Below are 21,015 nucleotides of genomic sequence, written 5' to 3'. Positions count from 1 at the left end.
TGCACCTTAGACACTGCTGCCCTATGTACATAGAGTCATTGAACACTGGTCACTTTAATAATGTTTACATATTGTTTCACCCACTTTATATGTACACTGAACAGAAATACGAATGCAACATGTAAATTATTGGTCCCATGTTTCATGAGCTGAAATAAGAGATCCTAGAAATGTTCCATATGCACAAAAAACTTACTTCTCTCAAAATGTGTGCAGAAATGTGTTTACCTCTGTCACAGATCCCTCTGGAACTTTCATTGCACACACCTGGCCCCTATTCCCACTGATTGTATATACTGTATGTACCCTATGTTCATCATGGTGCTGTCGATTATTGTAAAGGTAATATATTGTTACTATGTCCGTTGGTGCGTGTGAGCACCTGTGCTGTGTGTTTTGGCTTTCGTGTCATTGTGGATTGCGCAGATCATTAAGGGTCTTTCTTGTCCCGTGTGTTAATCATTGTGCGCTTGTGTTATTTATTCGAGGTACTCCTCGCTCTTTTGTTTTGCGTTTCTACCCTGTGTTTTGTTACGTGTTGGTTTGGTCTTCGTCCCCTTGCCTTTACACGTCACGCCATAATTTGGGCTTAATAAAAAAGCCCTATTACGCATTCCTCCGCCTGTCTCCCGAATCTCTTCATACCAACGTGACAATCTCCCTGTTAGTGAGCATTTCTTCTTTGCCAAGATAATCCATCCACCTGACAGGTAGCATATCAAGAAGTTGATTAACCCTTGTGTTGTCTTAAGGGTCAAAAATGACATGCCACTATGTTTAACAGCAGAGAAAACCTCAGAAATTATATTTTCTCAACTTGAAATTCAATGACTTTTTCTAGAGTGACCCCAACATTAGAAAAAACTGAAACATTGCCTTTGTTCATATTTCCATGAAAGGTGTACACCACCAGGGTACAAAGATTGCCTTAGGATCATTTTCGACCGGGCAGTTATAAAATCATTCACACATCACAAAAATCCCCCCCCCCCCCCCCACACACACACACACACACACACACACACACACACACACACACACACAAACACACACACACACACACACACTGAGATTATGTGTGCAACTGATTGAACTCAGCCAGCAGCTCCTGAAGAGGAAGATCACCATAGTTGGCACAGTTAGAAATAACAAGTCTGAGCTCCCCCATGCACTCATCGCAACAAGGGGGAGAGAGGCCTTCTCATCAAAGTTTGCCTTCACCCCCACCACCACTCTAGTTTCTTATCTCCCAAAGAGGAACAAGAATGTGGTCCTCCTGAGCACACTGCACAAAAAGGCTGAGATCAGTGCTCGAGAGGACAGGAAGCCAGCCATCATCCTGGACTACAACCACAACAAAGGAGGTGAGGACAACCTGGACAAGGTGATTGGAACTTACAGCTCCAGGAGGATGACTGCATCCTGGCCCCTGGTCATCTTCCATAACATCATTGATGTGTCCTCATACAATGCCTTAGTGATATGAAACAAGATCAACCTTACCTGGATGCCTGATAAGTGGAACAAGAGGAGGTTGTTCCTGAAACAGCTGGGACAGGCACTTGTAACCCCACACATTCAAAGAAGGGAGCACCTCCCCTGCACAGCAGCCTCTGCAGCACTTGTGAAAGCTGTTCAGGGGGCTAAATATTGTCCTGATCCACCTGAGGCTGCCAGTTGAGGACTTGTGAGGCATCTGTTTCTCAAACTAGACACTCTAATGTACTTGTCCTCTTTCTCAGTTGTTTCTCCCACTCCTCTTTCTATTATGGTTAGAGCCAGTTTGCGCTGTTCTGTGAAGGGAGTAGGACACAGCATTGTACCAGATCTTCAGTTTATTGGCAATTTCTAACATGGAATAGCCTTCATTTCTCAGAAGAAGAATAGACTGATACGTTTCAGAAGAAAGGTATTTGTTTCTGGCCATTTTGAGCCTGTAATCAAACCACAAATGATGATGCTCCAGATACTCAACTAGTCTAAAGAAGGCCAGTTTTATTGCTTCTTTAATCAGAACAACGGTTTTCAGCTCTGCTAACATAATTGTAAAAGGGTTTTCTAATGATAAATTCGCCTTTTAAAATCATACACTTGGGTTAGCTAACACAACATGTCATTGGAGCACAGGAGTGATGGTTGCTGATAATGAACCTCTGTACGCCTATGTAGATATTCCATAAACAAATCTGCCATTTCCAGCAAATCTGCCATTTCCGTACAATAGTCATTTACAACATTAACAATGTCTACACTGTATTTCCGATCAATTTGATGTTATTTTAATGGACCAAAAATAGTTTTTCTTTCAAAAACAAGGATATTTGTAAATGACCCCAAACTTTTGAACGGTAGTGTACCTCAGCCTAAACATCAGCGCCACAGGTAACTTTAACAAAGCTGTGAATGATCTGAGAGACAAGGCAAGAAGGGTCTTCTATGGCATCAAAGGGAATGTAAAATTTGACATATCCATTAAGATCTGTTGAAAAATACTCAAATCAGTTATAGAACCCATTGCCCTTTATGGTTGTGAGGTTTGGGGTCCGCTCACCAACTAAGAATTCACAAAATGGGACAAACACAAAATTGAGACTCTGCATGCAGAATTCTGCAAAAATATCCTGTGTACAACGTAAAACACCAAATAATGCATGTAGAGCAGAATGAGGCCGATCAAAATCCAGAAAAGAGACATTAAATTCTACAACCACCTAAAAGGAAGCGATTCCCAAACCTTCCATAACAAAGCCATTACCTACAGAGGGATGAAGCTGGAAAAGAGTCAATTAAGCAAGCTGATCTGGGGCCTATGTTCACAAACACAAACACACCCGACAGAGCCTCTGGACAGCAACACAATTAGACTAAACCAAATCAGGAGAAAACAAAAAGATAATTACTTGTCACATCGGAAATAATTAACAAAAAAACAGCAAACTAGAATACTATTTGGCCCTAAACAGAGAGTAGTACACAGTGACAAAATACTTGTCCACTGTGACTGACCCAAAATTAAGGAAAGCTATGGACACTCAGTGAGCATAGCCTTGCTATTGAGAAAGGTTGACGTAGGCACACTGCCCACAAAATGAGGTGGAAACAGTTGCACTTCCTAACCTCCTGCCAAATGTATGACCATAGAGACACACATTTCCCTCAGATTACACAGACCCACAAAGAATCTGAAAAACAAATCCGATTTTGATCATTTTGATTAACTCCATTTTCATTTTCTATTGGATGAAATACCACACTGTACAATCACAGCAGTAAGATTTGTGACCTGTTGCCACAAGAAAAGGTCAACCAGTAAAGATCAAACACCATTGTAAATACAACCAATATTTATGTTTATTTATTTTCTCTTTTGTACTTTAACTATTTGCACATCATTACAACACCCGTATATAGACATAATGACATTTGAAATGTTTCAATTCTTTTGGAACTTGTGTGAGTGTAATATTTACTGTTCACTCCTTATTGTTTATTTCACTTTTGTTTATCCATCTCACTTGCTTTGGCAATGTAAGCATATGTTTCCCATGCCAATAAAGCCCCTTGAATTGAGTTGAACTGAGAGAGGAAGAGGCGGAGGGAGGGGAGGAGAGACTGAGAGAACCCTACCGAATTAGTGATAAGGCTTGCCCCCTCGTATATCTTTGATGAGTGAGATCATGTTTGGCCACCCACATGATGCCAACGCTGTGGCGACTGCGGCGAGGGCTGCTGCTGGGAGAATGAGGGACGATAAAGAGAGGATCAGGGGACGTATACAGTGTCTTGCGACGTTTTACATTTCGGCTCCTCTGTCGCCAGACGGAAATGTTGCGTAAGCATCTCAGTTACAGGAACCCCACCTCCACAAACAGTCCATCACATAAATGCATAAAGGACCCTTTGCAGGCCTTTATGTACTCAAAAGGAGGTATGATCAATGAATGAATATCTAGGTAGATAATCAACTGAGATAAATACATTTTCAAGGCAGTCATGGCATAATAGCATTCAAATTGCATGGGAAATACATTGAGTCTTTTTTTTTAAGCGTTGTGTTCACTCCCAGGCGGTTAGGAGGAAATCTCTGACAGCTCTAGTGTGTGCCAAATCACCCTATTCACTATTTAATGCACAATTCTTTTGACCAGGGTCTATAGTAGTGCACTATATAGGGAATAGGGTGCCATTTCTTTGTGCGTAGTGTTCACTCTTACACAGTTAGGAGGACATCTCTAAGAGCTCTCCTCTCTCCTGGTGGTAAGTGAACCTTGTTCCCCCGGGGGCTGTGTATGTGTGTGTCTATCTTTAGCCACTTCCGTCATTTCTTGTAACTCGTGTCCTTCTTTCCCCAGCACTTAAATCTGGTATCCACACCTCCGGGCCATCCAATATCCTGTACTTTCCTTTTTCCTACAGCAAAGGAAGGAAGCTCTGGCACTGGCAGGTTCTTCTACACACACACACACACACAGTGTAGGATGAGACAAACGCATGTGGATAGGTTTGAACTGGTCTAGTCTGGTCAACACACCACATTGCTATTTGCTATGGACTAATTTCAGCCTACTTCATGTAGTTTTCATTTGATGTGATTTCAATTCAGTGCACTTGGTTTGACACTCACGGATGTACATTCCCTTTCATGCCTCTCAGCCACTCCACTCGAGAGAGAGGAGGGGCAGGCAGAGTGAGATGACAGACAGTCAGGCAGGGATACAGCAGAGCAGTAGGAAAACATGAATGCCCCGTTTGCCTTTGAGCTGTCCCCAATACCTGTAATAGACCCGTCACAGCAGCTATACATAGACACGCAGCCTTGACATTCTAACCCTCTCCCTTCGCTGCTGTCGCCGTCTATCCTGTCTCTGCAAGTAGCCTAGTGGCAGGTAGCCTAGCGGTTAAGAGCATTGGGCCAATAAACTGAAATGTCACTGGTTTGAATCCCCGAGCCGTCGAGGTGGGAAAACATGTCGCTCTACCCTTGAGCAAGGCAGTTACCCCCAACAACAACTAGGCCCTGTCGATTAAGGCCCCTGCACCTCTCTGATTAACTGTGGAAGACACATTTCAGTTGAATGCATTCAGTTGTGCAACTGACTCGGTATCCCCTTTCCCTGTCAGCACAAATCTGCAGAGGTGAAAAGTGGGAGTATAATACACTCCTACCCTTGTTAGTATTTAGGCTACAGTTCTCCTCCTTATCTAGTGTACACTTTGGACAAGTGTTCAAACCATTGTGTGTTTCTGTTCAACTGTATACACTGAGTGTACAAAACATTAGGAACATGACAACTATCCAGGTGAAAGGTAGGATCCCTTATTGATGTCACTTATCAGTGTAGATGAAGGGGAGGAGACAGGTTAAATCATTTTTAGGCCTTGAGATAATTGAGGCATGGATTGTGTGTGTGCCATTCAGAGGGTGAATGGGTAAGACAAAATGTATGAAGGGTGCGGGCATCCCCCCTCCATCTAGCTAGCTCAGGCAGGCAGGCTCCAGTGGAGTGATGACATAGCCTCTGCTGCTAACTCCCTATTCAGAACCACTGAGCCCTGCTAATGCTGCTAGCACACCGCTGTGCACAATGGATAATGCGAGAGAGAGAGAGAGCGCGAGACACACATTTTCAGCCGGCTACATTTTCCACCACATATTAACTAGGTTACTTTTCATTTAAACGTTTCAATTCGTTAGTCTGTCAAGCCCTCTCCTGCTAGAATTAACTATTTATCTTCTAGAAATCTATTGATAGGATAGGTACCTGTCAGTCACAAAGCGAGCGATGACAGGTTGACAGCAGATGACAGCAGAGAGGAAGAGGTAAAGCAAGAGGTTTCCCTCTCTCCAAAATTGTTCAAAAATATGCCCAATACATTTCTATGGGCTTACTTTGGACCTAAGCTTGTCGCCTACCTATTCTTAAAAGTCAGGACAATTATTGCCCTGTAAAGAAACATAACTTGTTGTTTAAAAAAAAAGATTTTGCAAGAACTACTTCTTTAACATTTAGAATTAAATGTAAAGTTGCACTTATAATTACGTGATTAGCCTAAATCACGAGCCCCGCATTCCTTTAAAAGTATTTAGCAATCATCACTTATTTGAAAAACACCATAATTTATTTGAAAAACACCAACACCATCATTTGTCACAATAATGAAAATTCAACAAAATAAAATTCCACCTGTCGAACAGGCAAAAATGTTGTTGATCTTTAGAAATATCTCCTATATCTGCCGTTTCCATTACACATGTCACAACAATTTTTTGCCTAGTGAGGGTAGTCAACTGAATTGTATTTTTGCGAGTGCTGTTCATTTGGCTCCCTAATTTGCATAAGCTACCGGTAGGCCTAGGCTTTTTGGCGATTACCTGCAGGTAAATTATGAAATCACGCGATAGAAAATGGTGAGCAATCAAATCAAATTTATTTATATAGCCCTTCGTACATCAGCTGATATCTCAAAGTGCTGTACAGAAACCCAGCCTAAAACCCCAAACAGCAAGCAATGCAGGTGTAGAAGCACTGCATGAAGAATAGGTAGCGGAGAGCCTCATTCTGGTCCAAATATGATAATTAGGGCCCTCATGGAAACATTCAAACGGAATTCAAAAATATTAAAAATGTATTCGCCTTAGTAGAGAAACAACTAAATGTATTCATTTGCCCAGGTTTATCATAAGACATTTACAGAATGCATCAGTGATTTGTATTCCCTGCAACTGTCTGAAGAGGCAACAAGAACGCCCCTTGTCTGTGTGTGCAGCACGTCTACCACAATGATGCTAATGAAAACAGTCTACTAGTAGATGGAAAGGCTTTCCCAAAAACATTCTCAATTAAATGTTATTAACTACTTTTGCTAGGTGCACACTTTAATTAAAGGTTAACTACACCAAAAAAACAACTAACAACTCACTGAATTCATAAATGTTCTGTAATTTAAATTGTAAAAAAGTAAAGTCTTTCTACACAATACCACTTCTTTATTTGTCCAATCTGGGAGGTAAACTCAATAAAGTGTTCAATCATTTCGCTGTGTAGTTCAGATGGAGTCAAGGCATTAGAATGTACCAGAGGTCAAAATAGAGCTCCTTCGGCCCCAAAAAATTAACCCCCGAGGGGGGCCAGGGGGAGCCTGGCTAGCTACTTTTTCTATTTGGCTGGCTACTCTACGTACTTGTGGAAAACACTGACAAAGTGCGTCACTGTCTTCTCACCCAATGACAACACATCAAAAGGCTTGGATGTGTTACGGTTAATGTACACAGGGAAACAACCACATACATGCTTGCACACAATCCATTAACGCACTAATTGACGCACGCAAACATATGATATCGGCATGTAGCCTCATTGGTGTACTATACCCCGTCACACACATTTATAAAAGCATACATATGCACACATGCATGCACACACACTCCTACACAAAAGTCTCCAACATACACTAACCCATGCATATGCACAAACAGCCTATAACATATAAAATAATACACTCACACAACTACAAAGATACAGAGGGAATTGCCCTGAAATAATGACACAATCAGAGGGGATGATGTCAGCAACTGTCAGTGGAAAAAGACCCCCTCCAGTCAAAATGCAGCCCCCTCTGTATCTCTCTCCCTCCATCCCTCCCTCTCTCCCTCCTTCCTACGTTTGGTAACGAAGCACTATGAGGAAGCACTAACCCAAGGCAGGAAGGGAAGTACTGTGTGGAGTTGGTGATAAAGGGATGAGCAAACCTCCGGGATATCTTGTTGGCCTCCCCGGTAATGGGATCTGACAGGGCAGGACCAGGGGCATCCTGGACTGGGCTGAACCACCCTAGTAGACTCATTCAATGCAAGCCTCATTTAGCTAACATAATGTGTGTGTGTGTGTGTGTGTGTGTGTGTGTGTTGCGTTGTCTTCTTTCCACTTGAGTTTGAGGGAGAAGATGGTCCCCAGGGATTTGAATGATTCAGCTGAGCCATCAATCTCAAGGGGGATGGGGGCAAAACTGTAAACAGTACAGTGTTGCTGTTTGTCAGTGGAGAATACCTCTCTGTCATTGTGACCTCCATTGAGTGCATGTGGGTCTTTGCACCGACATGTAAAAAACACACAGGGAAGATCTCAATTGCACACTCCTAGTGTCCTCTCTCATCTCCTTCTTGAAACCGATTGGATGAGAAAGCCAGAGATCCCTCCCCTCTGACCTTCTCCTCCAATGGGTTTTGAGAAGGAGATGAGGAGAGAGGACACTAGGAGTGTGCAATTGAGATTTTCCCTGTGTCTTTACAACGCTGTAGCCACACTAATACATTTAAACACAGGCCTGTGTCGCCACCTGGTGGACTTTACATGTTACATGTGAATGTTTGCCCTGTTGCCCATCATTTATTTAACCTTTATTTAACTAGGCAAGTCAGTTAATTTACAATGTATTTACTTATATTTATTGTATTGTATTTATTTACAATGATGGCCTACCCCGGCCAAACCCTAACGCGGACGGCGCTGGGCCAATTGTGTGCCGCCTTATGGGACTCCCAATCACGGCCGGTTGTGATACAGCCTGGAATCAAACAAGGGTCTGTAGTGACACCTCCAGCACTGAGATGAAGTGCCTTAGACCGCTGCGCCACTTGGAAATCTACCAGTGAATCTCAAACAGCACATCATTACATGGACTATACTGTGGTCAATGGGCTCGGGGGTAAATCCAGGGACATATTCATTAGGGCACAAAGTAGCAAAATGTAGCAAAAATGTAGCACCTCCAAGTTTCGGACCGCTTTCTATCATTATGCTTACCTAACACGACCAAGCTCAGTTTTAGCCTGATGTAGCAGACAAATTAATATGTTAATTGGCTGTGAGTGCTGATGGGTAGAGGTGGTCTTACCCTGGCTGTGTAGAAGGTCTGGCTCTGTGAGGAGGGAGAAGAGCAAGGGTCACACAAAGGTATAAAGCATTATGAATACAATAGCCAACTGAGTGTAATGCATTGTGTATGCATTTACAGGCAAAGGCTTTTTACCTTGACAATAGGAGCCATGATGTTGTTTGCTTATTACAAGTCTTACATACACTATAGTTCAAAAGTGCGGGGTCACTTAGAAATAGCCTTGTTTTTGAAAGAAAATGACATTTTTTTGCTCATTAAAATAACATCAAATTGATCAGAAATACAGTGTAGACATTGTTAATGTTGTAAATTACTATTATAGCTGGAAACGGCAGATTGTACATGATTTGGAAAGGCACACACCTGTCTATATAAGGTCCCACAGTTGACAGTGCATGTCAGAGCAAAAACCAAGCAATTAGGTCGGAGGAATTGTCCGTAGAGCTCTGAGACAGGATTTTGTCAAGGCACAGATCTAGGGAAGGGTACCAAAACATTCCTGCAGCATTGTAGAACAGTGGGCTCCATCATTCTTTAAAGAAAGAAGTTTGGAACCATCAAGACTCTGCTGAGAGCTGGCCGCGCGCCAAACTGAGCAATCGGGAGAGAAGCGCATTTGTCAGGGAGAGTTCCTCTGTGGAGATGGGATAACCTTCCAGAAGGACAACCATTTCTGCAGCACTCCACCAAGCAGGCCTTTATGGTAGAGTTGCCAGATGGAAGCCACTCTTCAGCAAAAGGCACATGACATCCTATAATGGCGTCGGAGGAGATAGCTGCCGTTTAACGGGCTCCAAACCAATTTTGCTATTGTGTGTGTTTTTTCACGTTTTTTGTAACTTATTTTGTACATTATGTTTCTGCCACCGTCTCTTATGACCAAAAATAGCTTCTGGATATCAGAACAGCAATTACTCCCCTCGTACTGGACAAAGATTTTTTCTTTAAAGAGTTGGACGCAAAGGATTTACTTCAGACAACGGACAAGGCCCAAATCCCTGTTATTCGCATGAAGAAGAGATGGAGTTATAGGGGTTGTAGGAATCCGACGGCGAGTTGGTAACCCGCCTCTACCATCAGTCCTATTTGCTAACGTTAAATCATTGGATAATAAACTGGATGAGCTCCGATCAAGACTATCCGACCAACGGGACATTAAAAACTGTAATATCTTATGTTTCACCAAGTCGTGGCTGAACAACAACATGGATAACATAGAGCTGGCTGAATTTTCCGTGCATCGGCAAAATAGAACAGCTGCCTCCGGTGAGTGGTGGCCTGTCAATAACAGCCGGTGCACGAAATCTAATATAAATGAAGACTTGAGGTTTTGCTCACCTAAGGTAGAGTATCTCATGATAAGGTGTAGACTATACTATTTACCAAGAGATTTTTCATCTATATTTTTTGAAGCTGTCTATTTACCACCACAAACCGATGCTGTTACCGACGGTACTCAACGAACTGTAGAAGGCCATCAGCAAACAATAAAATGATAATCCAGAGGTGACGCTCCTAGTGGCCGGGGACTTTAAATGCAGGGAAAATTACATGTGCAACCAGAGGAAAAAAAACCTCTAGACCACCTTAACTCCACACACAGATATGCGTACAAAGCTCTCCCTCGCCCTCCATTTGCCCTCCATTTGACAAATCATAACGCTATACTCCTGATTCCTGCTTACAAGCAACAACTAAAGCAGGAAGTACCAGTGACCCGCTCAATGCGGAAGTGGTCAGATGACGCAGATGCTAAGCTACAGGACTGTTTTGCTGGCACAGATTGGAATATGTTCCGGGATTCTTCCGATGGCATTGAGGAGTACACCACATCAGTCACTGGCTTCATCATTAAGTGCATCGATGATGGCATCACCACAGTGACCGTACGTACATACCCCAACCAGAAGCCATGGATTACAGACAACAGCCGCACTAATCTAAAGGGTAGAGCTGCCACTTTCAGGGAGCGGGACTATAACCCGGAGACTTACAAGAAATCCTGCTATGCCCTCCAACGAACCATCAAACAGGCAAAGCATTAATACAGGACTAAGATTGAATCCTACTACATTGGCTACGACGCTTCTTGGATGTGGCAAGGCTTTCAAACATTTACGGACTACAAAGGGAAGCACAGCTGTGAGCTGCCCAGTGACACAAGCCTATCAGATGAGCTAAATTACTTCTATGCATGCTTCAAGGCAAGCAACACTGACGCATGCATGAGAGCACCAGCTGTTCTGGACGACTGTGTCATCACGCTATACGTAGTTGATGTGAGTAAGACCTTTAAACAGGTCAACATTCACAAGGCCGCAGGGCCAGACAGATTATCAAGATGTGTATTCTGAGCATACGCTGACCAACTGGCAAGTGTCTTCACTGACATTTTCAATCTGTCCCTTACCGAGTCTGTAATACCAACATGTTTCAAGCAGACCACCATAGTCCCTGTAACCAAGAACACCAAGATAACCTGCCTAAATGACTACCGACCCGTAGCACTCACGTCTGTAGTCATGAAGTGCTTTGAAAAGCTGGTCATGGCTCACATTATCACCATTATCCCAGAAACCCTAGGTCCACTAGATCCACAAATGACGCAATTTCTATTGCACTCCACTGCCCTTTCCCACCTAGACGAAAGAAGACTACAGCTCAGCATTCAACACCATAGTGCCCTCAAAGCTCAGCACTAAGCTAAGGACCCTGGGACTAAACACATCCCTCTGGAACTGGATCCTGGATTTCCTGACGGGCCACACCCAGGTGGTAAGGGTAGGTACAACACATCTGAGATGCTGAACCTCAACACGGGGGCCCGTCCAGGGTGCATACTCAGTCCCCTCCTGTACTCCCTGTTCACCCATGACTGCATGGCCAAGCACGACTCCAACACCATCATTAAGTTTACAGACGACACAAAAGTGGTAGGCCTGATCACCGATAATGATGAGACAGCCTATAGGGAGGAGGTCAGAGTCCTAGGCGTGTTATGCCAGGATCTCAAGCGCTCCCTCAATGTGATCAAGACAAAGGAGATGATCGTGGACTACAGGAAAATAATGGTCGAGCACGCCCCCATTCTCATCGATGGCGCTGTAGTGGAGCAGAATGAGAGCTTCAAGTTCCTTGGTGTCCACATCACCAACAAACTGTCATGGTCCAAGCACACCAAGGCAGTCGTGAAGAGGGCATGACAACGCCTATTCCCCCTCCAGAGACTGAAAAGATTTGGCATGGTTCCTCAGATCCTCAAAGTTCTAAAGCTCCACCATCGAGAGCATCAACGCCTGGAATGGCAACTGCTCGGCCTCCGATCGCAAGGCACCACAGAGGGTAGTGCGTACAGCCCAATACATAACTGGGGCCAAGCTTTCTGCCATCCAGGACCGCAATACCAGGCGGTGTCAGAGGAAGGACATAAAAATGGCCAAAGATTCCAGCCACCCTAGTAATAGACTGTTCTCTCTGCTACAGCACGGCAAGCAGTATAGTAGCTCCATGTCTAGGTCCAAAAGGCTTCTTAAGAGCTTCTACCCCAAAGCCATAAGACTCCTGAACAGCTACCCAAATGGCTATCCGGACAATTTGAATTTACCCCCCTCACGCATTTTTACGTTGCGGCTACTCTCTGTTTATTATCTATGCATAGTCACTTTACCTCTACCGACATGAACATATTACAGTTTTTCTCATTTGCTTAAACACAAAAACTGGTTCCTGTAGCACAAAAATCCATACCCTTACACACTCCCAAAAACACACACACATTTCCCATAACCACAAACACTATTCACCTGTTTCCACACATCTTTCAATATTCAAAACTCTTTCTGCAAAAGCTTACACAAAAGTGGCCAAATAAACAATTAAATGCACAATATATGAATTCAGCAAACACATGCTCTCAATATAATTAATTAAAGTCATCACAACCTAACCTCAAAGAGCACACCTTTCTCTAGGTGCAAACACACACACCTCAAAATTGTTAACACACCAATCAGAGTTGCAGGATCAATAAATAGGGCTTGGAGGTATGTCCATGTGCTTTGGAACAATGGATTCTAACAATGCCAAAGTTGCAAGACAACAGAGAGGATGAGGATGAGGACAAGGACGAGGACGACAACAACAACAAAGACAAGTAAAGTAATCTCAGATGAAATCCGTGCCACCCTAGTTCATCATGTGCTCATACATGGGAGGACTATGAGAGAAGCTGGACAGCTAGTGCAACCCAACCTAAGCCATTACATGGTTGCATCCATTGTCCGTACTTTCGGAAGGGAAAACAGGTAATTTGCCTTGTTGTTACTGTGATACATGTAATGTTGTAGTGCTTATAGACTGAATCTCCACTTTGTTCTCAGTGTAGTTTTACCACAGTAATGAATGGCCATAGGTCAGTAATGGTCAATTTTTTTTTTTTTTTTTTAGAGACTTACTCAGAAAGCTGCCAAAGGTGATTCTAAAATGTATTGACTCTGGGGTGTGAATACTTATGTAAATAATATATTTCTGTATTTCTTTTTCAATAAATTTGCAAAAATGTCTAAAAACATGTTTTCACTTCGTCATTATGTGGTATTGTGTATATATGGGTGAGAAAATAAATACATTTAATATGGCACTGTAGCTCCCAATGGGTGGAATGAAAAGCAATTGATCCCTGCGCTGTGGACTGATACCATAGACAGAGGTTGAGGTGTGCAGAAATCAGACCTAGGCTCTCTAATACTGGTGTTTCTAATACGGTAAACTCATTGTTGGCTAAAACAAAAACAGATCTGGCAAGCAGGCTGTCATTCAGTAGAATTAAGCCTTCTAAAAGCTTGTTACCTTGGTAATGCTGGAGCAGTTTGTTTGTCCGTACATTGAGCCTAAATCAAATACACCCAGAAAATGACCAAGAACTATTTAAAAGAAGTTAAGGGAGGTTCTTTCTTACTCTTCATAGTCTGAAGCAGTTGATGCCATGTTTGCTGGAGGTGTCCCACAGTCACACTGTGCGGTCGTCTCAAGAGGCAATCAGATGGCCATCAGGTGAAAACCTGAATGACAAAACCGTTAGAGACCACAAGGTTACTGATTCATATCCCAGTGGGGCTACAACACAGGTTACAGATGACATAGAATTAATGTAAGGAAGTTAGAGGTAGTTTTGCAAACCAATGCTAACTAGCTTATTCCAAAAATGCCCAGTTTTTTCGCTAATGCTAGTGCAGGATTGAAACCACAAACATGCACACTCAGGCTGGTATTTTTTCTGGGCAAAACAGTCCTGGGGGAACATTGTCCATGAACCCCCTCTCTTGAAAGGTTGCTGGATCGAATCCCTGAGCTGACAAGGTAAAAAATCTGCCATTCTGCCTCTGAGCAAAGCACTGTTCCTCGGGCACTGATGATGTGGATGTCGATTACCCACACCTCTTTGATTCAGAGGGGTTGTGTTAAATGCAGAAGACATATTTCAGTTGAATGCATTCAGCTGTATATCTGACTAGGTATCCCCCTTTCCCGTTTCCATTTAACTGTAGAGAGAAGAGCGACAGGGAGAGAGACAGAGAGAGGGGTTGTCCAGACTGTTTTCACAATTATCAACTGAACATAATGACAATAGAAGGGAGGACAGTAGCAGGTGACCCAACTGTAGTTTGTGACTACTACTATCATTTCACATTTTATCCAATTCAAATGCAGTTACAGTATTCGTAAGAGAATGATGCATTTTAATCACTGAATACACTGAATACAGACCTTTTGCCACATTTCAGGCTTCAAACATAAAGATATAAAACTGTATTTGTTTGTGAAGAATCAACAACAAGTGGGACACAATCATGAAGTGGAACGACATTTATTGGATATTTCAAACTTTTTTAACAAATCAAAAACTGAAAAATTGGACGTGCAAAATTATTCAGACCCCTTAAGTTAATACTTTGTAGCGCCACCTTTTGCTGCGATTACAGCTGTAAGTCGCTTGGGGTATGTCTCTATCAGTTTTGCACATCGAGAGACTGACATTTTTTCCCATTCCTCCTTGCAAAACAGCTCGAGCTCAGTGAGGTTGGATGGAGAGCATTTGTGAACAGCAGTTTTCAGTTCTTTCCACAGATTCTCGATTGGATTCAGGTCTGGACTTTGACTTGGCCATTCTAACACATGGATATGTTTATTTTTGAACCATTCCATTGTAGATTTTGCTTTATGTTCTGGATCCTTGTCTTGTTGGAAGACAAATCTTCGTCCCAGTCTCAGGTCTTTTGCAGACTCCATCAGGTTTTCTTCCAGAATGGTCCTGTATTTGGCTCCATCCATCTTCCCATCAATTTTAACCATCTTCCCTGTCCCTGCTGAAGAAAAGCAGGCCCAAACCATGATGCTGCCACCACCATGTTTGACAGTGGGGATGGTGTGTTCAGCTGTGTTGCTTTTACGCCAAACATAATGTTTTGCATTGTTGCCAAAAAGTTCAATTTTGGTTTCATCTGACCAGAGCACCTTCTTCCACATGTTTGGTGTGTCTCCCAGGTGGCTTGTGGCAAACTTTAAACAACACTTTTTATGGATATCTTTAAGACATGGCTTTCTTCTTGCCACTCTTCCATAAAGGCCAGATTTGTGCAATATACGACTGATTGTTGTCCTATGGATAGAGTCTCCCACCTCAGCTGTAGATCTCTGCAGTTCATCCAGAGTGATCATGGGCCTCTTGGCTGCATCTCTGATCAGTCTTCTCCTTGTATGAGCTGAAAGTTTAGAGGGACGGCCAGGTCTTGGTAGATTTGCAGTGGTCTGATACTCCTTCCATTTCAATATTATCGCTTGCACAGTGCTCCTTGGGATGTTTAAAGCTTGGGAAATCTTTTTGTATCCAAATCCGGCTTTAAACTTCTTCACAACAGTATCTCGGACCTGCCTGGTGTGTTCCTTGTTCTTCATGATGCTCTCTGCGCTTTTAACGGACCTCTGAGACTATCACAGTGCAGGTGCATTTATACGGAGACTTGATTACACACAGGTGGATTGTATATGGATTGTATCATCATTAGTCATTTAGGTCAACATTGGATCATTCAGAGATCCTCACTGAACTTCTGGAGAGAGTTTGCTGCACTGAAAGTAAAGGGGCTGAATAATTTTGCACGTCCAATTTTTCAGTTTTTGATTTGTTAAAAAAGTTTGAAATATCCAATAAATGTCGTTCCACTTCATGATTGTGTCCCACTTGTTGTTGATTCTTCACAAAAAAATACAGTTTTATATCTTTATGTTTGAAGCCTGAAATGTGGCAAAAGGTCGCAAAGTTCAAGGGGGCCGAATACTTTCGCAAGGCACTGTAAATCATCAACAAAATTGTTATCAGTAAAAACACTATAACTAATTGGTAGGTCTACCTTTATGTGTTACTTCTGTGCACTTTCATTATCCTCTCTCCTCATGAGGGAGAGAAATTGGAAAATATCTTAAAGATATGTGGCGTTTTTGCAACAGAATGACACTAGAGCAGTATTTATTTAACTTACAGAAGGCAAGTAATTTCTGCAAAATTAAATATCAATGTTGATATTAGTTGGCAAGGGTCTTAACTTCAACATTATTGTCACGCCCTGGTCTTAGTATTTTGTGTTTTCTTTATTATTTTGGTCAGGCCAGGGTGTGACATGGGTTATTTATGTGGTGTGTTTTGTCTAGGGTTTTTTTGTAGGTTATGGGATTGTGGTGTAGTATAGTTGTCTAGAAAAGTCTGTGGTTGCCTGGAGTGGTTCTCAATCAGAGGCAGGTGTTTATCGTCGTCTCTGATTGGGAACCATATTTAGGCAGCCATATTCTTTGAGTGTTTTGTGGGTGAATGTTCCTGTCTTTGTTTCCACCAGATAAGGCTGTTTTGGTTTTTCACGTTACATTTGTTTTTTATCATCTTTATTAAAGATGTTTAATAATAACCACGCTGCATTTTGGTCCTCTCCTTCGACGGAAGAAAACCTTGACAATTATTGTGTTATTGTCTTTTAATATATTTCTAATACCTTATAAAGAATTGTTTTGGTAGATGTTTTTTAAACCCCCTTTTACATCTGTTTGACCAGAAATCAAAGCCTTTGCTTATTCACAATTTTGAGGATGGAAAATGCTTAACAAATGTAAATATGCCTACATTTCTTAGTCTTAGCTTTCATTTGACACCAAAATGTAATGTGCTCCTATGAACTTCACAGGATGGTACTGAACCCAACAATTAAATAAGGGCAACAGAGCAGAAACAAACATTTGAATTTGTGGTGTGTTTTGGTTGTGGTTGGGATTGAAGTCTCCACTGGTGACAGTATTTTTGAGGCCATTGAAGTATCGCTCAAGTATGGTGGTCCTCCTACAATGATAGTTCACCAAGGGGTCATGTCAAAGTTGCCAAGTATGCAAAAACATTGCATGCCATATCACTAAATTGTGTTAGCTAACTAGTTTGTTAGTTTCAGTTTTGCATGCTTTTGGGAAACTACTTTTGAATGTGGTTTCACTTGTCACTAAATTAGCTATGCACTACGCTACAGCGAATCAATCAGTGTTTTGTTACTAACTGCTAAATTAACTATTCCAAGCAACTTTCTTCAAATAATAAATACATTTGATAAGCTACACTGTCTGATGACATGATAATATTGGCTATCTAATGTTACAAGTTAGCTAGCTAGTTAAATCCTATTAGCTACCTTTCAGCTAATTTAGCTAGCTAAGGTTAGCAAGCATGCTTATGGGAGGGCAGTCAAGCTTTAGCTAAAGCTCGAGTCACTGATATAATCCCAAAGTAAACTGAACATTTACTATAACAGATTAATTTAATGCATTGACTTCGATAATCCTTACACTTGCAGTGCATTAGCTTTTTGAAAGATTAGCGGATTAGATTATCTGTCTTGCAAATATTTGCATGAACTCTTCATAGTTGTGTTGTGTGGGTGCAGTGTTGCCAACTCCTCAGTAAGGAATGTGACAGTACACCCCCCATCCAAGATCTCCTCCCATGTCCAGGAGTCTGGAGATCGCTGCTGCCCGTTACCACGCTGCTTGGTCCTTTGGTGGTGGTTGATTCTGTAATGGCCGTTGTTGGTGGAAGAAGGTGAGGACCAATGCACAGCGTGGTAAGTGTCCATACTGATAATTTATTATCACGAGAACACTAAACAAAATAACAAAGGAGAATGAACGAAATGAAACATTCCTGTCTGGTGTAGACACAAAACAGAAAACAATCACCCATAACTCAAGGGTGAAAAACAGGCTACCTTAAGTATGGTTCTCAATCAGGGACAACGATTGACAGCTGCCTCTGATTGAGAACCATACCAGGCCAAACACAGAAATACCAAATCATAGACAAACTAACATAGACAACCCACCCAACTCACGCCCAGACCATACTAAAACAAAGACATAACAAAATAACTAATGTCAGAATGTGACATATACAATCTACATTAACAATCTAAATGGACCAAAAAAGAGAGAATAGAAAAAACTGTCAATGGCAATGTGAGAAAATTATGGTAACAAGTCTGGCCCTAATTCAGGTTAATTGTTTGTTTTTTCCATACCCCCTCCACACACACACAGGCTGTGCTGGCTCACAGAGAGAGTGGGTCATCGTCATTTTGGTCAAGGCTGTCTATGGCAGCTTCAGCAACTGAGGGAGCTGACTTAAATGAGTAAGTAGCTGATGTGCCAAAAAGCTGCAAAACATTATCAGGCAGCTGGTGCTCATGGCAAGCCTCACCTGACAGCTTCAAGACCATATCGAATGTACAGGATGTAGTTAAGGGTCTGCAAGGACATCCGATTTCTAAGTTTGCTTTTTACCACACTCATCTTACTGAATACTCTCCGACTTCAGCATTCGAGTGTGGCAAGGAAAACACAGACACAGCAGCCATGGCAAGTTCCTGAATCAGCTGCATCCCTGAATTTCCAAATTTCACTCCAGAAGCCCAGTGTGTTTTTTGTCTCATTCCATTTACTAAGATGGATGGCACGCAATTGCTGGACAATCTTGTCTAACTCTGCAGGGGAGTAGCCAAGGAGCTTGGTTATTTTTTCTATTTCTCCAGGGCTCTTATTGTGCTTTAGAGTTTCCTCCACATTGAAAACGGACATGTACTGCAATGCTTTGATGTTGTCAGGCAGTCTCACCCTCAACTCATTAGTGAGGGAGATGGTGAAGGCTACACACCGCTTTCGGACATTGTTTTCATCCTCAGGCGCAAGGTGGAGCTCAGCTGCATTTGACTCAAAAAGGTAACCAAGGTACGGTTTGGGACTGATGTATCCATCTATTGGCCCTTTGAGTACATCAACATTTGCCAGTGGATTCAGCACCCTGCTGCTCACAGACTTGATCAGGCTAACCAAGCTGTCAAGTAGCTTAAAACTTCTTAGGGCTGCAATCCCGTTAACGGGATGATATGACAACAGCCAGTGAAATTTTAGGGCGCAAAACAACAGAAATCTCATAATTAAAATTCCTCAAACATACATGTATCTTATACCATTTTAAAGGTAATCTTGTTGTTAATCCCAGCACAGTGTCCGATTTCAAATATGCTTTACAGGGAAAGCACCACAAACGATTATGTTAGGTCACCACCAAGCCACAGAAAAACACAGCCATTTTTCCAGACAAAAAGGAGTCACAAAAAGCACAAATAGAGATAAAATGAATCACTAACCTTTGATGATCTTCATCAGATGACACTCATAGGACTTCATGTTACACAATACATGTATGTTTTGTTTGATAAAGTTCATATTTATATAAAAAAAATCTGAGTTTACATTGGTGCGTTACATTCACAAGTTCCAAAAACATCCAGTGATTTTGCATAGCCACATCGATTCAACAGAAATACTCATCATAAATGTAGATGATAATGCAAGTTATACACATGGTATTATAGATATACATCTCCTTAATGCAACCGCTGTGTCAGATTTCAAAAAACCTTTACGGAAAAAGCAAACCATGCAATAATCTGAGACGGCGCTCAGAAAATTATCAAATTAGCTGCCATGTTGGAGTCAACAGAAACCAGAAATTACATGATAAATATTCCCTTACCTTTGATGATCTTCATCAGAATCCACTCCCAGGAATCGCAGTTCCACAATAAATGCTTGATTTGTTCGATAATGTCCATTATTTATGTCCAAGTAGCTACTTTTGTTAGCGTTAGGTACACATATCCAAACGTACGTGCATTACTTCGGACAGAAAATTCTAAAAGTTATATTACAGGTCGAAGAAACATTTCAAACTAAGTATAGAATCAATCATTAGGATGTTTTTATCCTAAATATTCAATAAAGTTACAAACAGAGAATTCCTTTGTGTCTACAGGAGCAACGGAACGCAAGTCGATATGATGTGGAATGCGTGTGACCAGGAAATGGCTCTCTGCCAGTAACCTGACTCATTCAGCTCTTATTCAGTCCAATAACACAGTAGAAGCCTCATTCAAGTTTCTAAAGACAGTTGACATCTAGTGGAAGCCCTAGGAAGGCAATTTCATTCATATCCCAATGTGAATTCAATAGGGCCTGAGTTGAAAATCGACCAACCTCAGATTTCTCACTTCCTGTTTGGATTTCTTCTCAGATTTTTCCCTGCCATATGAGTTATGTTATACTCACAGACATCATTCAAACAGTTTTAGAAACTTCAGAGTGTTTTCTATCCAATACTAATAATAATATGCATATATTAGCAACTGAGACTGAGGAGCAAGTTGTTTACTCTGGGCACCTTTCATCCAAGCTACTCAATACTGCCCCTGCAGCCATAAGAAGTTTTAAGAGGATCTACTTGCTCTCCCTCAAAAGCCTTGATGGCCAACTGTACCTCACCCAGCACTGACTTAAAAAAAGTCAGATACAATAAGTTTTGAGGATCACTGTACATGGAGTATAAAACCTCAGCCATGTAGCAGTGTTCACTGGACTTGGTGACTGAGAAATGTAGCCTAAGCTCCTCCCACTGGTCCAAAATGCGTGAAACCACAGGTTTCACACACCTTGGATATCTGTAAAGGTTTCTCCCCCCAGTTGATGGTCTCA

Source organism: Oncorhynchus mykiss, chromosome 1 (genome assembly GCF_013265735.2).
Source record: "Oncorhynchus mykiss isolate Arlee chromosome 1, USDA_OmykA_1.1, whole genome shotgun sequence".
Taxonomy (NCBI): Eukaryota; Metazoa; Chordata; class Actinopteri; order Salmoniformes; family Salmonidae; genus Oncorhynchus; species Oncorhynchus mykiss.
Note: the sequence above shows the minus strand (reverse complement) of the source record.